The sequence below is a fragment of the Oncorhynchus mykiss genome, chromosome 17 (assembly GCF_057628025.1).
Source record: "Oncorhynchus mykiss isolate SJ-2025 chromosome 17, ASM5762802v1, whole genome shotgun sequence".
Taxonomy (NCBI): Eukaryota; Metazoa; Chordata; class Actinopteri; order Salmoniformes; family Salmonidae; genus Oncorhynchus; species Oncorhynchus mykiss.
In genome coordinates, this window is record NC_143038.1 from 15,127,991 (window position 1) to 15,152,650 (window position 24,660).

Here is a 24,660-nt window from a genome sequence, read left to right on the forward strand (position 1 = left end):
GTCCAGGTGAGTCCAATGAAGCGCTGATGCTCGTAACGATGGTGACATGTGTTCGCAATGATGGGCAGCCTGGCGCCTTCGAGTGCCAGAGGGGGGGGGGGGGGGGGGGGGGAGCAGGAGAAGGCGTGACAGTGGGAAAGATTCTTAAGGGTTTTTCTACATAAAATATCATACACAATTATTGCATTGGTGTCGTCCCTGATGTTTTCCTGAGCTTTCAAATGTCTCTTAGACAGACTTAAAACAATTACAGTGTCACGCCCTGACCATAGTTTACTTTGTATTTTCTATGTTTTGATTGGTCAGGGTGTGATCTGAGTGGGTATTCTATGTTTCATGTCTTGTTTGTCTATTTCTATGTTCAGCCTGATATGGTTCTCAGTCAGAGGCAGGTGTTCGTCATTGTCTCTGATTGGGAACCATATTTAGGTAGCCTGGGTTTCACTGTGTGTTTGTGGGTGATTGTTCCTGTCCTTAGTGTTAGTTTGCACCAGTTTAGGCTGTTTCGGTTTTCATTACGTTTATTATTTTGCACTGTTTGTATTTAGATTCGTGTTGCTATAGTCAATAAACATGGATCGTAATCTACACGCCGCATTTTGGTCCGACTCTCCTTCACATACAGGGATACCGTGACAGAATCACCCACCACAAAAGGACCAAGCAGCGTGTCAACAGGCAGGAGCAGCGCGAGGAGATGCGCAATAAGGATTTCTGGACATGGGAGGAAATCCTCGACGGGAGAGGACCCTGGGCTAAACCAGGGGAGTGTAGCCGCCCAAAGGTGCAGCGGGAGAAGAAACAACAGGAGCAGCCCAAAGAGGAGTGCAGTATGGAGTCGACAGGTGGGCGGCCGACCCAGGGAGAGTGCCGGAGCCCGCCTGGGATTCGATGGAGCAGTGCGCGGAAGGATATAGGAGAATGGAGTTTGCGAAGCAAGCAAGGCGGCGCGGACGGAGGCCCCATAGTCAGCCCCAAAAATTTCTTGGGGGGGGGCTCAGGGAGAGTGTGGCAGAGTCAGGAGCCAGACCTAAGCCAACTCTCCCTGTTTATCGTGAGGAGCCAAGGAGGAGAGCAGAACCAGAGCCGGTGTTGGAGGTGAGTGAAACAGAGACTGTGAAGGAGTTAATGGGGAAATTGGAGGAGAGAGAAATGAGGGAGTTGCTGTGTTGGTGCATTTTGCATAGAATTCGCCTGACGGAACGTGTCAGGGATTTGATGGCACCTGGGTTAGCGCTCCATACTCGTCCTGAGGTCCGTTTTAGTCGGCTGGTGAAGTTGGTTCCAGTCTCACGCATCAGGCCTCCTGTGCCCATCCCTAGCCTTGCACGTCCTGTGCCAGCACTATGCATCAGGCCTACAGTGCGCCTCGCCTGTTCAGCGCAGCCAGAGCCTCTCTCATCTCATGCGCTATCGGAGTCTTCCGCCTGTTCAGCGCAGCTAGAGCCTCTCTCCTCTCCTGCGCTGCCGGAGTCTCCCGCCTGTTCAGCGCAGCCAGAGCCTCTCTTCTCTACTGCGCTATCGGAGTCTCCCGACTGTTCAGCGCAGCCAGAGCCTTTCTGCTCTCCTGCGCTGCCGGAATCTCCCGCCTGTTCAGCGCAGCCGGAGCCTCTCTCCTCTCCTGCGCTGTCGGAGTCTCCCGCCTGTTCAGCGCAGCCATAACTGCCAGTCTGCATGAAGCAGCCCGAGCTGCCAGTCTGCAAGGAGCTGCCAGTCTGCAAGGAGCTGCCAGTCTGCAAGGAGCTGCCAGTCTGCAAGGAGCTGTCAGTCTGCATGGAGCAGCCTGAGCTGTCCGTCTGCATGGAGCAGCCTGAGCTGTCCGTCTGCATGGAGCAGCCTGAGCTGTCAGTTTGCAAGGAGCAGCCAGAACTGTCAGTCTACATGAAGCAGCCAGAGCTGCCAGTCTGCAAGGAGCTGCCAGTCTGCAAGGAGCTGCCAGTCTGCAAGGAGCTGCCAGTCTGCAAGGAGCTGCCAGTCTGCAAGGAGCTGCCAGTCTGCAAGGAGCTGCCAGCCTGCAAGGAGCTGCCAGTCTGCAAGGAGCCGCCAGAGCTGCCTGTCTGCAGGATGCCGCTAAAGCTGCCAGCCTGCAAGGAGCTGCCAGCCTGCAAGGAGCTGCCAGCCTGCAAGGAGCTGCCAGCCTGCAAGGAGCTGCCAGTCTGCAAGGAGCTGCCAGCCTGCAAGGAGCTGTCAGTCTGCATGGAGCAGCCTGAGCTGTCAGTCTGCATGGAGCAGCCTGAGCTGTCCGTCTGCATGAAGCAGCCCGAGCTGTCAGTTTGCAAGGAGCAGCCAGAGCTGTCAGTCTACATGAAGCAGCCAGAGCTGCCAGTCTGCAAGGAGCTGCCAGTCTGCAAGGAGCTGCCAGTCTGCAAGGAGCTGCCAGTCTGCAAGGAGCTGCCAGTCTGCAAAGAGCTGCCAGTCTGCAAGGAGCTGCCAGCCTGCAAGGAGCTGTCAGTCTGCATGGAGCTGCCAGTCTCCAAGGAGCCGCCAGAGCTGCCTGTCTGCAGGATGCCGCAAAAGCTGCCAGTCTGCAAGGAGCCGCCAGAGCTGCCAGTCTGCAAGGACCCGCCAGAGCTGCCAGTTAGCATGGAGCAGCCAGGGCCGCCAGTCAGCATTGAGCAGCCAGTCAGCATGGAGCAGCTGGAGCTGCCAGTCGGCATGGAGCTGCCAGTCAGTATGGAGCAGCCAGAGCCGCCAGTCAGCATGGAGCAGCCAGTCAGCATGGAGCAGCCAGAGCTGCCAGTCGGCATGGAGCTGCCAGTCAGCATGGAGCAGCCAGAGCTGCCAGTCAGCATTGAGCAGCCAGTCAGCATGGAGCAGCCAGATCTGCCGGTCGACCAGACTCTCCCAGATCTGCCGGTCGACCAGACTCTCCCAGATCTGCCGGTCGACCAGACTCTCCCAGATCTGCCGGTCGACCAGACTCTTCCAGAGCTGCCGGTCGACCAGACTCTTCCAGAGCTGCCAGTCGACCAGACTCTTCCAGATCTGCCAGTCGACCAGACTCTTCCAGATCTGCCCGTCGTCCAGACTCTTCCAGATCTGCCAGTCGTCCAGACTCTTCCAGATCTGCCAGTCGTCCAGACTCTTCCAGATCTGCCAATCGTCCAGACTCTTCCAGATCTGCCAGTCGACCAGACTCTTCCAGATCTGCCAGTCGACCAGACTCTTCCAGATCTGCCCGTCGTCCAGACTCTTCCAGATCTGCCCGTCGTCCAGACTCTTCCAGATCTGCCAGTCGTCCAGACTCTTCCAGATCTGCCAGTCGTCCAGACTCTTCCAGATCTGCCAGTCGTCCAGACTCTTCCAGATCTGCCAGTCGTCCAGACTCTTCCAGATCTGCCAGTCGTCCAGACTCTTCCAGATCTGCCAGTCGTCCAGACTCTTCCAGATCTGCCAGTCGTCCAGACTCTTCCAGATCTGCCAGTCGACCAGACTCTTCCAGATCTGCCAGTCGTCCAGACTCTCTCAGATCCGCCAGTCGTCCAGACTCTCCCAGATCCGCCAATCGACCAGATTCTCCCAGATCCGCCAGTCGACCAGATTCTCCCAGATCCGCCAGTCGACCAGATTCTCCCAGATCCGCCAGTCGACCAGATTCTCCCAGATCCGCCAGTCGACCAGATTCTCCCAGATCCGCCAGTCGACCAGATTCTCCCAGATCCGCCAGTCGACCAGATTCTCCCAGATCCGCCAGTCGACCAGATTCTCCCAGATCCGCCAGTCGACCAGATTCTTCCAGATCTGCTAGTCGACCAGGATCTGCTGAAACCGCCAGCCAGCCAGGTTCTGGTAGTTTCTACTACCTGCCTGGGCTTCTTCTCAGTGCTGAGCTTCTTCTCAGTGCTGAGCTTCCTCTCAGTGCTGAGCTACCCATCTGTCCCGAGTTACCTCTGTCCCGAGCTGTCCCTCTGTCCCATGTTATCATTGTGGTGGGTAACCTATTTAGGGACGTTTAGGAGGGGGATTAAAACTGTCATGGAGTGGGGTCCACGTCCAGTGCCAGAGCCGCCACCGCGGACAGATGCCCACCCAGAGCCTCCCCTATAGGTTCAGGTTTTGCGGCCGGAGTCCGCACCTTGGGGGGGGGGGGGGTAATGTCACGCCCTGACCATAGTTTACTTTGTATTTTCTATGTTTTGATTGGTCAGGGTGTGATCTGAGTGGGTATTCTATGTTTCATGTCTTGTTTGTCTATTTCTATGTTCAGCCTGATATGGTTCTCAGTCAGAGGCAGGTGTTCGTCATTGTCTCTGATTGGGAACCATATTTAGGTAGCCTGGGTTTCACTGTGTGTTTGTGGGTGATTGTTCCTGTCCTTAGTGTTAGTTTGCACCAGTTTAGGCTGTTTCGGTTTTCATTACGTTTATTATTTTGCACTGTTTGTATTTAGATTCGTGTTGCTATAGTCAATAAACATGGATCGTAATCTACACGCCGCATTTTGGTCCGACTCTCCTTCACATACAGAAAACCGTGACATACAGACAGATCATAGACATGGGTATAAGACAATGGGTGATGCTTTGTGGATGTTTTGTGGATATTACAATGCAGAGAGAAAGAAAATAAAGAAATAATAGAAAACTAAGCATGTAATAATAAAAGTAGTAATACATACACAATGACTATATACACGGAATACCAGTACAGAGTTGATGTGCAGGGGTACAAGGTAATTGAGGTAGATACTGTACGTACATGTAATGTAACTAGGAATAAAGTCAATGCATATAGCCCAGGTAGCTATTTGGTTTAATGACTTGGGGGTAGAGGCTATTCAGGGTCCAGTTGGTTCAAGACTTGGTGCATTGTTACTGCTTGTCATGCAGTAGCAGAGACAACAATCTGTAGAAATGTAACCACTCTCAAATTCATAGACATAGCTATGGATGCAAGGACTGACCACCCATGATAGAAAAATTATAGTTTTAGCAATTTTTTCAGGCTCTGTAGTGTTTGTTTACATTTACTTTGCATGCAAATATTGGAGTAAAACAAGTTTATATTTTGGGCTCTGATGGCATGAGTGGCATGAGGCATATATGAGGCATATATAACTTATATTCTTCAAGTATCAAAGGGTACATATCATTCATTAATATGTCCAAACATGGATATAGGAACTGCTGATTGCCCCTTTAAATTCCTGCCCAGGAAATAGTGTATTTTGGTGCTGTTACAAAGTCCAATAACAACACAGTTGTCACTGACTAGTTGGATATTCATTTCCCACTGGACAAACCTTTCCTGTACTTACAGCATTCTTATAAATTCATTTTCTATCAAGTTTTTCTTTGGCGGACCTCATTTTGTTGTTCATAATATTATTTTAGCCTTTAATGTTCCTGGACACTCCACATTCAGGAGGGGCAGGTAAAAGGAAGAGGGTGGATTGCTTATGTACATGGAAGATAACATTAAATCCAATCTGATCGAAGGAAAACATGCCAATGACCTTGAATGTATGGGGTTCAATGTCTTCCCCTCCCTTCATATGTTTCTCACTATTATTGGCTTATTTCGACCAACTAACATCTGATGCCTTGTTAATTGACCATCTAAATTACGTTGTTAAAGAATGTGATCATAAGAAGGAGATCATCCTCATGGTCGATTTCAATATAAACTTGGACAATAAAACTTGCAGGAAAAAACTCAGACCATTTCAACCTGAATCAAATCATAGAAGAACCAACCAGAGTAACACATACATCCCAGACTCAAATTTGGATGGTGTTTATTAACAGACCTGAACAAATAACTAAGTCCTTTAATTAGTAACTTGCATATCTGACCAAAATACTACATTAGTGTTTAGAAAACTCACTAGAAAGATATGTAATAGCCATATCAATGTGCAACAGTAACATCATATAATCCCTCAAAATGAGTAGAGTAACTATGATGCAGCTATAAATCAAACTGGTCTGATCTGTTATGCAATGAAGACCCAGACATAACATTCCGTCAGCTTTTGACAAAGTGAATACTTATGTTACTAGGAAATTCCAACGTAAGCCAAGACGTAAAACCTCTCTACCATGGCTCAACAAGGACCTCTGGTGGCAGACTAGAGAAATGGGATCTTTCCTTGGAAAAAGCACTCAAGGCTGTTCAGAATGATGACAGACATATATTTACAGCACTGAGAAACAAGGTGGTAAATAGTATAAAAAAGGTAAAAGCAGAGTTCTTCCTCAGAGTGATCAATGAAGCTAAAGGAAATGGCAAAGTGATTTGGGAAAACCTCAACAAACTAAAGAGTAGAGGAGCTGAGAAATCAAAAAAGAAAACCCTGAATTACAAGTTAATGGGATTCTAACTCAAGACTGTGATTTGATATCCCTCACTTTTAACAATGTCTTTGTAGACTTTGTTAGGGACCTGGCTCAAAGATTTTCAAAAAAGACCACTGCCCTCACCTCTATGGATAATAACAAACCAATATTCAGAATTCCAGAAATGTCAGCAACAGCAGTGGACAGTATTATTAGCTCCCTCTGGAACTCTAGAACAAAATATGTAAAGTGTCTTCAGAAAGTATACAAACCCCTTGACTTATTCAAAACTGTGTTATGTTGCAGCCTGGATTTAAAAAAAAAAATAGATTACATTTTGTGTCAGACACAATACCCCATAATGCCAAAGTGGAATTATGTTTTCAGAATTTTTACAAATTGATAAAAAATGAAAGCTGAAATGTCTTGAGTGAATACATATCCAACCCCTTTGTTATGGCAAGCCTAAATCAGTTCAGGAGTGAAAATGTGCTTAATAAGTCGCAATAAGTTGCATGGAGTGTCTGAGTTACAGTTTTGACTTAAATCGGCTTGAAAATCTATGGCAAGACTTGAAAATGGTTGTCTAGCAATGATCAGCAACCAATTTGATAGTGCTTGAAGAATTTCTTTAATAAAAATGTGCAAATATTGTACAATCCAGGTGTGGAAAGTTCTTACCGAGAAAGACACAACTGTAATGCCAAAGGAGATTGTAACATGTATTGACTCAGGGGTGTGAATAGTTATATAAATCAGCTATTTTTGTATTTCATTTTCAATACATTTGCAAAAATGTCTAAAGACATGTTTTCACTTTGTAATTGTGGGGTATTGTGTGTAGATGGCTGAGAAAATATATATTGAATACATGTTGAATTCCGGCGGTAACACAACAAAATGTGGAATAAGTCAATGGGTATGAATACTTCCTGGAGGCTCTGTATAAACATGTGTTACTTTTAATCCCTTCGGTCACAATAGTGAAGAAAAAAAGAATTGTACTTTACAGGCTCTAGAGAAATTAAAGTTGTGCTTATTTTTTGACAAGTCATATATTATGCATTAAGGTGTTTAGTGTGATTCTGAAAAGTTTCATAATGATTTCTCAAAATGGTCACAAGACCACGAGCATCAATCTCCAAGGAGTACTATTACAGACAAATTACGCATCAGAAGTCTCTATTCAACAGCTCAAAAAACAAATACATTGCTGGAAGAATCTTATTTGTAAATACTATAATAGTTAAAGGGTATAGTTTACATATGTGCCTTCATTTTCAATACATTGAATACTTGATGCACGTGGTATATGAACATATCTTAGTGGTCACATTTGTGACCAATGGGAAAATACAGTGGCTCAAACCTATTATATACACTGAGTGCACAAAATATTAAGAACACATGCTCTTTCCATGACATAGACTTACTAGGTGAATCCAGGTGAAGCTATGATCCCTTATTGATGTCACCTGTTAAATCCACTTCAATCAGTGAAGATGAAGGGGAGGAGACAGGTTAAATAATATGTTTTTAAGCTTCGAGACAATTGAGACATGGATTGTGTATGTGTGCCATTTAGAGGGTGAACGGGCAATACAAAATATTTAAGTGCCTTTGAACGGGGTATCTATCAGGAATGGTCCACCATCCAAAGGACATCCAGTCAAGGCCTCAGCGGGCATCCAGTGGGAGGCCCCGAACTGCCCGCGTACATTTACTCAAAGCTGGTTGCTTGTCATTGTTAATAGACAACAATCATTTTTCCCACACTCACTTTAACAAATTCAAAATGACAATGCTTGTCTTTCTTAATTTGATCAGTTATACTTGAATGTGTGTTGTCAGTGTTTGTTGCTGGCATGTCATGCCTACGTTAGCTAATCCTACCAATGAAAAAAATCATTAAAGTAATTGTCAATATCAGTGGGTTTTGTGATGAATGAGTCTTCTGGTTCAAATAATTATGGTGCTGAGTTTGCATTTTAGACGCACATTTTTATTTAAGGTGCTCCAAAGCATTTTACTATCATTCTTTATATAATTTGTCTTTGTTCATAGTATAGTTTGTTCTTCTTTTTATTCAGTTTAATCACATGATTTCTCAATTTTCCATTTGGTTGTGCAGCCAGACTTATTTGCCATTAATTTTTACCTCATCCCTCTCAACCATAAAATGTTTCAAATCCACTGGGATTGAACCCTTTTTACAGTTGTTTTCTTAATGAGTGTGCTTATTAGTAACAGGAATAAGCAATTTCATGGCTACTACAGTATATTGTGATCACTACATACAATGGATTTAGATACTGCTTTAAAGCACATTCCTGCAGCATTAGTAAAGATGTTATCAATAGATGTTGATGATTTAATTCCTGTGCTGTTTGTAACTACCCTGGGAGGTTTACTGATAGCCTGAACCAGTTTGCAAGCATTAGTTACAGTTTGAAGGTTTTTCTTGAGTGGGCAGCTTCATGAAAGCCAGTCAATATTTAAATCACCCAGAAAATATACCTCTGTTGATATAACATACATTAAGAAGCATTTCATACTGACTGTTAGCACTTGGTGGTCTATAGCAGCTTCCCACAATAATGTGCTTTAGGTGAAGCAGATGAACCTGTAGCCATATTACTTCAACAGTATTTAACATGAGATCCTCTCTAAGCTTTACAGGAATGTGATTCTGAATATAATCAGCAACACCTCCACCATTGGCATTTCTGTATTTTCTGTAAATGTTTTAACCGTGTATTGTTACCATTTTCAAAGGTATTATCTAAGTGAGTTTCAGAGACAGTCAGAATATGAATGCCATCTGTTTCTAGTATGTTATTAATTTCATGAACCTTGTTTCTTAGGCTAAATATGTTAATGTTGGACGCATTGGATTCCAAATAGGCCAGCATCTCTGTGGACCCTTGTAGAGTCCGTGCTCTGACGAATTAAGGTGTTCCTAATGTTTTGTACACTCAGTGTATATTTAAACCATTTACAGAGTTAAATGGATGTGATAGGAGAACACTGAGTATGGATCAACAACATTGTAGTTACGAATAACCTATTTACAGAGTGAAAAGAGGGAAGTCTGTACAGATAAAACATATTTCAAAACATGCATCCTGTTTGCAACAAGGCACTAAAGTAATACTGCAAAAAAGTGGCAAAGCAATTCACTTTTGGGGGAAATCCAATACAACACATAAGAGTATCACTCTCCAAATTTTCCAGTACAATGGAGTCTACAACATTTTATGGGTATGTTTGTAATAGTTATGTAATTGAGAGTTTTTGAGGATAAAAAAATAAACAAAAACCAAAAAATGTCAAATAAATTTAAAAAAAGAAGTAAGCACAAACAAAATCCGAGAGGAAACCTGGTTCAGTCTGCTTTCCACCTGAAACTGGAAGATTCATTCATCTTTCAGCAGGAAAATAACATCATACACAAGGCCAAATCTACCTTGGAGTTGCTTACCAAGAAGACAGTGAATATTCCTGAGTGGCCGAGTCATTAAAACTCAATTTTCAACCACTCGACATAGTTCTTGTTAACAAACTATCGTTTTGGCAAGTCAGTTAGGATATCTACTTTATGCATGACAAAGTAATTTTTCCAACAATTGTTTACAGATAGATTATTTCACTTATTATTCACTGAATCACAATTCTAGTTGGTCAGAAGTTTACATACGCTAAGTTGACTGTGCCTTTTAACAGCTTGGAAAAATCCAGAAAATTGTGTCATGGCTTTAGAAGCTTCTGATAGGCTAATTGACATAATTTGAGTCAATTGCAGGTGTACCTGTGGATGTATTTCAAGGCCTACCTTCAAACTCAGTGCCTCTTTGCTTGACATCATGAGAAAATCAAAGGAAATCAGCCAAGTCCTAAATTGTAGACCTCCACAAGTCTGGTTCATCCATGGAAGCAATTTCCAAATGCCTGAAGGTACCACGTTCATCTGTACAAACAACAGTACGCAAGTATAAACACCATGGGAGCACACGCTCAAGAAGGAGACACGTTCTGTCTCCTACAGATGAACATACTTAGGTGTGAAAAGTGCAAATCAATCCCAGAACAATAGCAAAGGACCTTGTGAAGATACTGGAGGAAACAAGTACAAAAGTATCTATATCCACAGTAAAATGTGTCCTATATCGACATAACCTGAAAGGCCGCTCAGCAAGGAAGATGCCAATGCTCCAAAACCACCATAAAAAATCCAGACTACGCTTTGCAACTGCACATGGGGACAAATATCTACTTTTTGGAGAATTGATGAAACAAAAATAGAACTGTTTGGCCATCATGACCATCGTTATGTTTGGAGGAAAAAGGGGGATGCTTGCAAGCCGAAGAACACCATCCCAACAGTGAAGCTCGGGGGTGGTAGCATCATATTGTGGGGGTGATTTGCTGCAGGAGGGACTGGTACGCTTCACAAAATAGATGGCATCATGAGGCGGAAAATTATGTGGATATATTGAAGCAACATGTCAAGACATCAGTCAGGAAGTTAAAGCGTGGTCGCAAATGGGTCTTCCAAATGGGCATTGACCCCAAGCATACTTCCAAAGTTGTGGCAAATGCCTTAAGGACAACAAAGTCAATGTATTGGCTTCAATCCTATTGAAAATGTGTGGGCAGATCTGGAAAAGTGTGTGCGAGAAAGGACGCCTACAAACCTGACTCAGTTACACCAGCTCTGTCAGGAGGAATGGGCCAAAATTCCCCCAACTTATTGTGGGAAGCTTGTGGAAGCCTACCTGAAACGTTTGACCCAAGTTAATATAATATAATATAAAGGCAATGCTACCGAATTCTATTTGAGTGTTTGTATACTGCTGACCCACTGGGAATGTGATGAAAGAAATAAAAGCTGAAATACAGAATTCACTCTACTATTATTCTGACTTTTCACATTCTTAAAATAAAGTGGTGATCCTAACTGACCTAAGACAGGGAATTTTTATTTGGATTCAATGTCAGGAATTGTGAAAAACTGAGTTTAAATGTATTTGGCTAAGGTGTATGTAAACTTCCGACTTCAACTGTATGTGTACTACTAATACTGCTCAGTGTAATCTGATGTAATTAGCTCTGCATGCACTGCATCTGTATTATGGTCAAGTTCACATTAAAAACATGGAATAAAACATTATTATGAAACATGTATGATGTAATTGAAACACTGCTAAAAATGTAAGATTAATTTAAAAAACGACTAAACATGTGTAATGCTTGATAGTTTATTGGAGGATCACAATATGACACCAACCATACAACATTGCCATCAGAAATTCTGATCATCATTATTTATCCACCATCATGTATCAAGACTAAAAGGTCATGTTTTTGTATAAAACATATATTCTTCAGAATGTTGATGAGTTCTTCTCTGTACCAAAGTCCCAAGAACTATATTACTGTTTTGTTTTTATGTTAGTCAATGATTGATGGATGGATGTTGGAATGATTCATTGAGTTAATGTTAGTGATGATGTCAGAGGTGATAGCTGATTTGATATGGAGACTGAGATGGATCCTCGGCATCCCCATTCTGGTCGGTTCTCACCCCGCAATTTCCTTTACTTTGTTCAAAAATTCGCCCCAAACTGGAATACATTTTTGAATATGCTTTATGGAAAATACATTTTTAAAAGGCTAAACATTTGAAAATGACTCCGACATGTTCAATACATATTCCAATTACAAGTGACTACCTTTTAAACCAACTGTTGTTAGGCCAGTATCTGACTACCATTTAAAAAATGATTTGCCTCTATGAAACATGATGCTAATAAACAGTAGAGATGGAGTTAGCCATGTTACTCCCTCCTCTTTCCCTACCACCCTCTGATACCCTCCTGTTGTCACTTTACTGTTGCACAGACAGACAGACAGACAGACAGATAGACAGATAGACAGATAGACAGACAGATAGACAGATAGATAGAGATATAGATAGATAGATATATAGATAGATAGATAGATAGATAGATAGATAGATATATAGATAGATAGATAGATAGATAGATAGATAGATAGATAGATAGATAGATAGATAGATAGATAGATAGATAGATAGATAGATAGATAGATAGATAGCTCACATGGTGCTTCATCTTCAGAGGCGCTGGTCTTCAGAGCAGCCAACTTTGCCAAAAAGTCAGCCTTTCCACCTTTTAGATTATCCTCCTGCAGAAGAGCTGAGAGGAAAGATTTTTAATTTTACTAAATTATATCAGACTAATCCCGGGCAGTAAAGTAGTACACATTCACAAACAAGACATACCTTCATCAGAGTTATCTTCATTGAGGGAGCTTGCCAACAGGACACCCACTAGAGCGAACAGCAGTAACATACTCTGGATCTTCATCGTTTACTAAAGCACAAAGAGTGCAACGTGTTAACGCACACACACACAAACCCACACTGGGTCCTTTTACTCTACCAAATTAAAGAACAGCAAACTAATATGGATCCCAGGTCTACCGTGTTACATTATACACATGTCCACCTACACCTCTCCATCCATTCCTACCTGCCCACTCTTGCCACACCTGCCATACACCTTTGCAAATAAGATTCTCAGTGAAAACAAACATACCTCTTACAGTTGGACGATGCTGTCTGATTGATGGCTGTTTATCTGGAAGATGTCTTCTGGTCTTCAGTAGTAGTGTGGTGTCTCTCTGCCCTCTGCAGCTCTGTTTTATACTCTTTCTGCAGCTACTGTACCTGCCCCACCCATCCACACCTCTCACAGCTGAATACGGCAGTCATGCACAGCCTGAAGTGTATGACTGCCCTCCAGGCACGTTTTTGGTCAATATTATGGTTTCCTGGTCATTTCAACTGAATTTGTGAATTGGAGCTTGGATAGCAAGTCCAGAGTGGAGTATATATACTTGTGATGGTGAGAACATGTTTTTGTCTGAATTACAGCTGGAACCACCCTTTGGGAAGAATTAAACTTGGTTAACATAGCAAAATGTGGAAAAAGTCAAGGGGTCGAATACTTTCCGAATGCACTGTAAATGCTTTTGTTTACATACAGAGTATCAACTCACAACAAATCCATAGACAATAGAGCCATAGGTCCTTAGTTTTTGTGTTAATATGATGTTTTAGTTCACCCGTACTATGCTCATAAAGGCATTAATAAGTTTTAGTAAAAACGGGCATTTAACTGAAAAGTTATACATAGCAACTTTCATGTGACTGAGAGACTGCTTATCAACACGGCAATCCCGTGCTCTCTCTATTGTCAGTGTAACATCATAATGATCAGTGTTGCGAATGTGTATTTCCTCAATTACTTTTGCAGAAATGGTGTATCATCTGTTTTGTTGGAAATGACTATTTTCCAAAGGAAATCTTAGGATCCCGGATTCTGGGATGAATCCCTAGGGCGTATAGAGTTATGTATGCTGTCATGTTGCCTTGTAATTCAGCAGAATGCCGCTGAGTAAACAGTCCTTGGAATTATTGAAAATCGCCTTAGAAAGTATTTATGTTTAACTTGCAGTAGCGGTATTATCTGATGTATGATGCAAATTCAATACCTGGCCTAGAGCGTGTTCTGGCCCCAACAACCTGGTGTAACTGTAATGTAAGGCAACAGCGTGTTCTGTGCCAAAATATACATATATCTTTCAATAGTTCCCAGTAAACCAAAAACCTGTTAAGTTAAAATTAATTAATTCATTAACTTCACCACTGTCTTTATTTACTGTCATGTACTGTCATGTTGTCTTGTTTCTGTCCTTTCCCTTCACCCTGTCTCCCTCTGCTGGTCGTTGTTAGGTTACCTTTTCTCCCCCTCTTTCCCCCAGCTGTGCCTTGTCTCCTCCTAACTACCTCGTCACCCCGTTTCCCACCTGTTCCCTTTTTCCCTCTGATTAGTCCTCTATATCTCTCTCTGTTTCTGCTCCTGTCTTTGTCGGATTCTTGTTTGTGTTGTTCATGCCTGAACCAGACTATCGTCATGTTTGCTGCAACCTTGTCCTGTCCTGTCGGAACCTGCCGGTCCATCTGAGCCTACGTTTTGTTTTGTTATTAAAGAAGCTCTGTTTACGTTAATTCGCTTTTGGGTCCTCATTCACGCACCGTAACAATTCACCATGTTCCTAGCAGATAATGAGCCTTTGAAGACCACAACACTCCATGACCACAGCCTCTGTTATCACATTAAAGAACATAAGACTATAAGGTCTTTCACATGAGAATGTTATGATCGAGATGGATTCTGTCCACATCAACATGAATGAAACAATGTCTAAATGTTGTGCTCCAAGCTAGGCGTAACTTTCATTTCAGGCTAACCAGGTTGGCTTACTGGGAACTTATAATGTTGGTTTATCTTGGCTGAGAACACGCTCTAGGCCAGGTGTAGAAGAATTTCAAGGTTGTAAGAATGGTGACAAAAGGCACCTTTTCTGGTGGGCGTTCCTCTTCATCTGCCTCATTAGCACCTGTGCCTCTCGTTCCAAATATGCGTTCAACAGGCTAATGTGGTATATCTGCTAAGGGCGCTGTCGTCCTGGCTGACTAGTTGACCGGGGAGACTTGCTCTGTTGCCACACATGGGCCCTGCCACTGAGCCCGGGTCCTGTGTTCCAGTGTGGGGATGAGGTAGAGTACCTTATCACCTGGGCGGAACTGTCATGGCTGGGCCCTTCTATTGTACGACCAGGCTTGAGTTTCCCTCACCACCGGCCATATCGCTGCCATTCAGTCCTTCATGAATGTGACGTGTTCAATGAGGGAACGGTACAGGCAGGGTTGCTTCTCCCAGGCCTACTTGGTCAAGTCAAGGATGCCGCGACAGGGCCACATATAGAGCAGCTCGAAAGGCAAGAAGCCAGTGGACGCCTAGGGGACATCCCGGAGCGCGAACATGAGGTGGGGCGACAACATATCCCAAATCGTCCCATCCCGGTCCTCCACCCTGCGTAGGATGCGATTGATGGTTTTATTCAGGCATTCACACAACCCATCCGTTTGGACGTGGTACACACTGGTCCTTATTTGTTTGACCCGGTATAACTGACACAGGTCCTTCAAGAGTCTGGACATGAATGGTGTGCCCTGGTTGGTCATGGATTGTGGCCAGGAGTCCCACTTGGGATGACATGAGATACAGCTCTTTCGCAATGGCTTTCGTTGCCATCAACCTCAGGGGAATAGACTCTGGGAACTTTGTTGCAAAGTCCACCACCACCAAGATTAACTCATGTCCATGCCATCAGGTCCATGGCTATGCGTTCAAACGGGGTCTCTATAATTGGGAAAGGGATAAGAGGGTTATGGTATGTTCACTTAGGAGCAGTGGGTTGGCAGGTGTCACAAGATCTGCAATACTTTGTGACAGATTGAGTAATCCTCAGCCAAAAGAAATGCCCTCGCATCCATTCGGTGGTCTTCTCCTTGGCGAGGTGACCCCCAGTACATATGTATGGGCCATGTGTAACACAACATCTCTGTATGAACGAGGCACCATTAACAGTTCCTGTTCTGCCCCTCTAAGTTTGGCCACCTTCCGAGCCGATACTCCTCCCATCTATCCTCTTCACCCCCCGCATAGCCCACCGAAGGTCGGGGTCCCAGTGTTGGGCAGTTCCGAATTGGCCCATTAGCACTTCCGACAGGGTAAAGTTGTGTGTCTTGGAGCGAGTGAGGGTGCGCTCCTGGTCGGGGTCTGATTACTCCGTGCCAAACACCCTCCGCGTGCTGTGTCTCGATGACTCCTGAAAAACCTGGTGTAACTGTGCCATCTGGAGCTCGTCGACTTGACTCAGGACGGGGGTCTGGTTAGATCCGGCTCACTCCGGGTCGCTCTTCAACCCCCTACAGGTGTCCTCCTCCATGGTTTCCTGGAACAAGTGCCTCAGTCGGTCATCAGGGGAGTCTCCTTTTCCCCGCCTTGTCCCGATTGCCTTGCCACACCTTCTTAGCTTCATCCTGTCCCTTCCCACGCGGTGTGCACCTCTGGGTGGGCTCTGAGTGCGCCAGTGCTTGGCGATTAGGGTTGTTTGGTCTCCGTTCTCTATTGGGGCCACTCCCTCACCGTGCCTTCTTCAACAGAAACTTGAACAGGGGGCAGTCCCTCCCAAGTAGCACCGGTACCTTCATTTGGGGAACATCTTCCAGAATCAGGGTGGTCTTCCCGGCATGGGTATGGAAGCTGACTCTGGCTGTGGGGTAGCATTTGGTATACCCTTACCCAACGGATATGTTGGTAGAGCTGGCCCCTCAGTGACTGAAACTTTTGAGGCCGGTCTCCTGGGTTCAGCTGATAGCGGGACTGAATCTCTGCCTTCAAACATGCGTAATCCACGGCAGCCCCTTCCTCAATGTCGTAGTACGCCGCCTGTGCTTTGCCTGTGAGCAGGGGAGCCAGGAATCCCTCCTAGTCATCCTGAGGCCATCTCTGTCCCTGTGGTGATCGTTCCAAGGTCAGAAGAAAGGCCTCCACATCGTCATTCTCCGACAGACTTGGAATCCGAGCGCTAACGTTGGGCATCCTACGATCTCTGAATGCTAGTTCGGACCTTCCGGTTCTGACAGAGATGGCCGCCTCGCTTCGCATTACTAGGAAACTATGCAGTATTTTGTTTTTACATGTAAATCTTACATTGGTACCCCAGGTAATCTTAGGTTTTATTACATACAGTCGGGAGGAACTACTGGATATAAGAGCAACGTCAACTCACCATCATTACGACCAGGAATAAGACTTTCCCGAAGCGGATCCTGTGTTTTGCCCACCACCCAGGACAATGGATCGGATCCCAGCCGGCGAACCAAAACAACGTCACCGTAAAAGGGGCAGAGGAAGCGGTCGTCTGGTCAGGCTCCGGAGACGGGCACATCGCGCACCGCTCCCGAGCATACTTCTCGCCAATGTCCAGTCTCTTGACAACAAGGTTCATGAAATCCGAGCAAGGGTAGCATTCCAGAGAGACATATGAGACTGTAACATTTTTTGCTTCACGGAAACATGGCTCACTCGAGACACGTTATCGGAGTCGGTACAGCCAGCTGGTTTCTTCACGCATCGCGCCAACAGAAACAAGCATCTTTCTGGTAAGAAGAGGGGCGGGGGGGGGCATGCCTTATGATTAACGAGACGTGGTGTGATCATAACATACCTTAAGGGAACATTTTGACATTTGCCGTATGGTTAGTGAGAAAGTCCATATTGTAAATGTACGGTCCCTTACTAGAAGTCCGAAAACGTTTGTAAAATTTGCGGACGGCTTCGGGCCGAGCGGCAGGGACGGACCTACCGACCTCCCGATCGGGTCCTCCCGATCCGTGCAAGCCTAACCTTGACCGTGTGGCATTAACCCTTAACAGTAAAACAGGATTTTTTGATCTCACAGATTACAATGACATCTCTCCCCATAGGAATACATTGCCTGCTCCTCTAAAGTCAACCTGAAGCCTATGTGGGTTATGAATGCCTTATGAACCTGTCTTCGATGACAGTCCATCAGGACACTATGAGGTCTACCTGTGTCGATTCAAAGCTTCCTGGACCAACCGGAAGTGGTTAAAATCACCCTAAAAGTGTATATCCATACCCTACCTGCAGTTTGATAGAAATAGTGCATTCAACCCTGTGTAAATCATTCAGTTCTTAACGTAATGAGGATATGTGTTGACTTATAGCTTCCTGTGCCAACCGGAAGTGCCATAATTGGTGTCACAGGGGCTTTTTCGAAGGGTTAAAAAACCAAAACTTCATATGTGTGATTAGGCAACCCCCATGAACTGTAAATCAGTCATTTTTCCCATAAAATTTCAAAGAAAAACTAAATCACACACACACACAACTTGGAAGGAGGGACACATTGGGGTGCGTAGAGACATACACTGCCTGCATTAGTTAACCTTGTTGGAACTTTTAAAGAACCATCAGACCTAGAGTTCCGAAACTTTAGAAACCTGTTCTAGACCTCAGGTCGATAGTGCGTGGTGAGTTACTTGGCTCTAGAAGGTTCTCGGACCGAGAAACAGCCTTGTACATTTGCAATGACTTCAATTCATTTTGACCATTACGAAAATTATGACATTTAGAAAAGTCTCAGAGATGCAAGACTAGGTGCATTGAAACCGGCTCGGCCCATAGAGACGGACCCCAACGTTTCTGCCCGATAGCTCATTCAAGGACCCCGTAGCAAGGCATGGAAAAAAGTGGATTTTCAGCACCAATTAGGGTTTTGCTCGGGCACCGAATTTTTTTTATTTCACCTTTATTTAACCAGGTATGCTAGTTGAGAACAAGTTCTCATATGCAACTGCGACCTGGCCAAGATAAAGCACAGCAGTGTGAACAGACAACACAGAGTTACACATGGAGTAAACAATTAACAAGTCAGTAACACAGTAGAAAAAAAGGGGAGTCTATATACAATGTGTGCAAAAGGCATGAGGAGGTAGGCGAATAATTACAATTTTGCAGATTAACACTGGAGTGATAAATGATCAGATGGTCATGTACAGGTAGAGATATTGGTGTGCAAAAGAGCAGAAAAGTAAATAAATAAAAACAGTATGGGGATGAGGTAGGTAAAAATGGGTGGGCTGTTTACCGATAAACTATGTACAGCTCAGATCGGTTAGTTGCTCGGATAGCAGATGTTTGAAGTTGGTGAGGGAGATAAAGAGACTTTTATCTCCCTCACCAACTTCAAACATCTGCTAACAACTTCAAACAACTTCAGCGATTTTTGCAATTCGTTCCAGTCACAGGCAGCAGAGAACTGAAACGAAAGGCGGCCAAATGAGGTGTTGGCTTTAGGGATGATCAGTGAGATACACCTGCTGGAGCACGTGCTACGGATGGGTGTTGCCATCGTGACCAGTGAACTGAGATAAGGCGGAGCTTTACCTAGCATGGACTTGTGGATGACCTGGAGCCAGTGGGTCTGGCGACGAATATGTAGCGAGGGCCAGCCGACTAGAGCATACAAGTAGCAGTGGTGGGTGGTATAAGGTGCTTTAGTGACAAAACGGATGGCACTGTGATAAACTGCATCCAGTTTGCTGAGTAGAGTGTTGGAAGCAATTTTGTAGATGACATCGCCAAAGTCGAGGATCGGTAGGATAATCAGTTTTACTAGGGTAAGTTTGGCGGCGTGAGTGAAGGAGGCTTCGTTGCGGAATAGAAAGCCGACTCTTGATTTGATTTTCGATTGGAGATGTTTGATATGAGTCTGGAAGGAGAGTTTACAGTCTAGCCAGACACCTAGGTACTTATAGATGTCCACATATTCAAGGTCGGAACCATCCAGAGTGGTGATGCTGGTCAGGCGTGCGGGTGCAGGCAGCGAACGGTTGAAAAGCATTTATTTGGTTTTACTAGCGTTTAAGAGCAGTTGGAGGCCACGGAAGGAGTGTTGTATGGCATTGAAGCTCATTTGGAGGTTAGATAGCACAGTGTCCAAGGACGGGCCGGAAGTATATAGAATGGTGTCGTCTGCGTAGAGGTGGATCAGGGAATCGCCCGCAGCAAGAGCAACATCATTGATATATACAGAGAAAAGAGTCGGCCCGAGGGTTGAACCCTGTGGCACCCCCATAGAGACTGCCAGAGGACCGGACAGCATGCCCTCCGATTTGACACACTGAACTCTGTCTGCAAAGTAATTGGTGAACCAGGCAAGGCAGTCATCCGAAAAACCGAGGCTACTGAATGACCTATTGAGCCGAAACTCGGGATTCGGGGTCGCCTCACATAGGCCTACACATAATGCCCGAACTGGACCCACAGCTAGAACGTAACTATGTGTTTTACGTTTTTATTATGTTTTAAACTGAAGGCGCTGTGGATTATGGGCCTGCTCTGACATATGTGATAGTTGGCTTCTAAATGAGTTGGAAAAAGTGGGTTTGTTGTCAATTGGTATCAGTTTGGTGTCAGAATGACATCTAATTGACTGATGGACACTGACTTGCTAGTTGACTTTTGTACATTTGCAATATGTTTAAACGGAGAGGGATCATCACCAAAATGGCATTCTGAAATCAACACAAAAAATGGCATCACCATAGTCTCCACTCTGTGCCGAGATCAACGAGACGCCCCGCTTGACCGTAGCTCGCTCTAAGTGCAGCGACCTTGAAAAAAAGTAGGCCCAAAATTAAGCCTGGACCTAAATGTAATTTGCTTTTGGGTGACAGTGATAGAACCGTTAGGGTGAGAAGCACAATTCGACGTCCTGCCGATCCGTGCAAGCCTAACCTTGACCATGTGGCATTAACCCTTAACAGTTAAAAGAAGGTGTTTACATCAAACAGTTTGCATTGACTTCTCTCCCCATAGGAATACATTGCCTGCACCTCTAAATTCAACCTGAAGCCTATGTGGGTTATGAATGCCTTATGAACCTGTCTTCTATGACAGTCCATCAGACCACTATGAGGTCAACCTGTGTCAATTCTAAGCTTCCTGAAGCAACCGGAAGTGGTTAAAATCACCCTAAAAGTGTTTTGAAACACATAACCTGTCATTATGAAAATCACTGCATTCAACCCTTTGTAGATCAGTCAATTCTTAACTTAAAGACTTAAAACTCAGGATCCTCTAAGAGGCTACCTCAGTCAATAGATGTTTTTACCTATAGCTTCCTGTGCCAACCGGAAGTGCCTTTAATTGGGTCACACTGTCTGTTTTGAAGGGTTAAAAAAGTCACATCTTTCCAAAACTTCATATGTGTGACTAGGTAACCCTCCTGAACTGTATATCTGTCATTTCTCCCAACAGATGTCAAAGAAAAGCTCTCACACACACACACAGCAAGGATGGAGTGAAAAAGTGCGGTGCTTAAAGACACAGAGAGCAGGCAATGGCATTACCATAATCCCTAGGCCGTGCCGAGTTCAACAAGATATCCCGCTTGACCGTAGCTCGCTCGGTCTAAGCGCACCGACCATTAGAAAAGTAGGCCCAAAATTAAGCCTGCCCCACAACGTCATTTGCTTTTGGGTGACAGTGAGAGAACCGTTTAAGTTTAGTTAACCTTGTTGGAACTTTTAAAGAACCGTCAGACCTAGAGTTCCGAAACTTTAGAATCATATTCTAGACCTCAGAGTCGATAGTGGGTGGTGAGTTACGTGGCTCTAGAAGGTTCTCGGACCGAGAAACAGCCTCGTACATTTGCAATGACTTCAATTCATTTTTGCATCACGAAAATGATGACATTTAGACATTTCCCAGAGTCGCAAGACTAGGTGCATTGCGACCATCTCGGCCCATATAGACGGACCCCAACGTTTCTGTCCGATAGCTCATTCAAGGACCCCGTAGCAAGGCATGGAAAATAGTGGATTTTCAGCACCAATTAGGGTCTTGCTCGGGCACCAAATGACCTATCGAGCCAAAACTTGGAATTCGGGGTCGCCTCAGCTAGGCCTACACTGACCTAAGACAGGGAATTTTTATTTGGATTCAATGTCAGGAATTGTGAAAAACTGAGTTTAAATGTATTTGGCTAAGGTGTATGTAAACTTCCGACTTCAACTGTATGTGTACTACTATTACTGCCCAGTGTAATCTGATGTAATTAGCTCTGCATGCACTGCATCTGTATTATGGTCAAGTTCACATTAAAAACATGGAATAAAACATTATTATGAAACATGTATGATGTAATTGAAACACTGCTAAAAATGTAAGATTAATTTTAAAAAACGACTAAACATGTGTAATGCTCTATAGTTTATTGAAGGATCACAATATGACACATCAACCATACAACATTGCCACCAGAAATTCTGATCATCATTTTTTATCCACTATCATGTATCAGTACTTAGTTCATGTTTTTGTATAAAACATATATTCTTCAGAATGTTGATGAGTTCTTCTCAGTACCAAAGTCCCAAGAACTGTATTACTGTTTTGTTTTTATGTTAGTTAATGACTGTTGGATGGATGTTGGAATGATTAATTGAGTTAATGTTAGTGATGATGTCAGAGGTGATAGCTGATTTGATATGAGGAGTGAGATGGATCCTCGGCATCCCCATTCTGGTCGGTTCTCACCCAGCAATTTCCTTGACTTTGTTCCAAAGATCGCCCCAAGCTGGAATACATTTTTGAATATGCTTTATGGAAAATACATTTTTAAAAGGCTAAACATTGGAAAATGACTCCGACATATTCAATACATATTCCAAATACAAGTGACTACCTTTTAAACCAAATGTTGTTAGGCCAGTATTTGACTACCATTTAAAAAATGATTTGCATCTATGAAACATGATGCTAGTAAACAGTAGAGATGGAGTTAGCCATGTTACTCCCTCCTCTTTCTCTACCACCCTCTGCTACCCTCCTGTTGTCACTTTACTGTTGCTCAGAAAGGTAGACAGACAGACAGACAGACAGACAGACAGACAGACAGACAGACAGACAGACAGACAGACAGACAGACAGACAGACAGACAGACAGACAGAGAGATAGAGAGATAGATAGATAGATAGATAGATAGATAGATAGATAGATAGATAGCTCACATGGTGCTTCATCTTCAGAGGCGCTGGTCTTCAGAGCAGCCAACTTTGCCAAAAAGTCAGCCTTTCCACCTTTTAGATTATCCTCCTGCATTAGAGCTGAGGAGGAAAGATTTTTAATTTTACTAAATTGTATCAGACTAAACCCGGGCAGTAAAGTAGTACACATTCACAAACAAGACATACCTTCATCAGAGTTATCTTCATTGAGGGAGCTTGCCAACAGGACACCCACTAGAGCGAACAGCAGTAACATACTCTGGATCTTCATCGTTTACTAAAACACATAGAGTGCAACGTGTTAACGTACACACACACACAAACACACACTGGGTCGTCTTACTCTACCAAATTAAAGAACAGCAAGTTCATATGGATCCCAGGTCTACCGTGTTACATTATACACATGTCCACCTACACCTCTCCATCCATTCCTACCTGCCCACTCTTGCCACACCTGCCATACACCTTTGCAAATAAGATTCTCAGTGAAAACAAACATACCTCTTACAGTTGGACGATGCTGTCTGATTGATGGCTGTTTATCTGGAAGATGTCTTCTGGTCTTCAGTAGTAGTGTGGTGTCTCTCTGCCCTCTGCAGCTCTGTTTTATACTCTTTCTGCAGCTACTGTACTTGCCCCACCCATCCACACCTCTCACAGCCGATTAACAAACAAGATGACATTTCAGCCATGACGATAACGGCAGTCATGCACAGCCTGAAGTGTATGACTGTCCTCCAGGCACGTTTTTGGTCAATATTATGGTTTCCTAGTCATTTCAACTGAATTTGTGAATTGGAGCTTGGATAGCAAGTCCAGAGTAGAGTATATATACTTGTGATGGTGAGAACATGTTTTTGTGTGAATTACAGCTGGAACCACCCTTTGGGAAGAATTCAACTTGGTTAACATAGCAAAATGTGGAAAAAGTCAAGGGGTCGAATACTTTCCGAATGCACTGTAAATGCTTTTGTTTACATACAGAGTATCAAATCACAACAAATCCATAGACAATAGAGTCACAGGTCCTTAGGTTTTGTGTTAATATGATGTTTTAGTTCACCCGTACTATGCTCATAAAGGCATTAATACGTTTTAGTAAAAACGGGCATTTAACTGAAAAAGTTATACATAGCAACTTTCATGTGACTGAGAGACTGCTTATCAACACGGCAATCCAGTGCTGTCTCTATTGTCAGTGTAACATCATAATGATCAGTGTTGCGAATGTGTATTTCCTCAATTACTTTTGCAGAAATTATACTTTTTCAAAGGAAACGGGAGCTTGTTCAGGAAATCTCAGGATCCCGGTTTCTGGGATTAATCCCTAGTGTGTATAGAGTTCTGTATGCTGCCATGTTGCCTCGTAATTCAACAGGATGCCACTGAGTAAATAGTCCTTGGAATTATTGTAAATTGCCTTGGAAAATAATTATGTTTAACTTGCTGAAATACGGTAGATGCAGGATCTGATGTACTATGCAAATTCAATACCTGGCCTAGAGCGTGTTCTGGCCCGGACTACCTGGTGTAACTGCATGTTCTGTTCCAAGATACACAGATATCATTCATTAGTTCCCAGTAAACCAAAAACCTGTTAAGTTAAAGAAAATGGTAAATAAATAAAGGAATTAACTTCACCACTGTCTTTATTTACCATGTTCCAAGTATATAATGGGCCTTTGAAGAACACAACACTCTATGACCACAACCTCACATCAAAGAATACACGACTATAAGGTCTTTCAGATAAGACTGTTATGATCGAGATGGATTCTATCCACTTCAACATGCAAAACAAAATGTCTAAATGTTGTGCTCCAGGCTAGGCGTCAGTTTAA

At 43.9% G+C, this 24,660-nt stretch overlaps 3 long non-coding RNA genes across 3 annotated transcripts in view; 1 reads left to right on the top strand and 2 right to left on the bottom strand.

The window, feature by feature from the left end:
- LOC149975741 (uncharacterized) overlaps positions 1-24,660 on the top strand; it is a 105,224-nt gene that overhangs the window by 42,442 nt on the left and 38,122 nt on the right. The gene's annotated exons all lie outside the window — the stretch shown is intronic.
- LOC149975743 (uncharacterized) lies at positions 11,523-13,031 on the bottom strand. The gene is made up of 4 exons (XR_016488134.1): positions 12,899-13,031; positions 12,583-12,673; positions 12,401-12,496; positions 11,523-11,902 (listed from the first exon to the last, which is right to left on the bottom strand). It is a non-coding gene; the product is annotated as an uncharacterized LOC149975743 (long non-coding RNA).
- On the bottom strand, positions 22,006-23,463 carry LOC149975744 (uncharacterized). Its single transcript, XR_016487766.1, has 4 exons — positions 23,321-23,463; positions 23,003-23,093; positions 22,820-22,915; positions 22,006-22,385 (listed from the first exon to the last, which is right to left on the bottom strand). It is a non-coding gene; the product is annotated as an uncharacterized LOC149975744 (long non-coding RNA).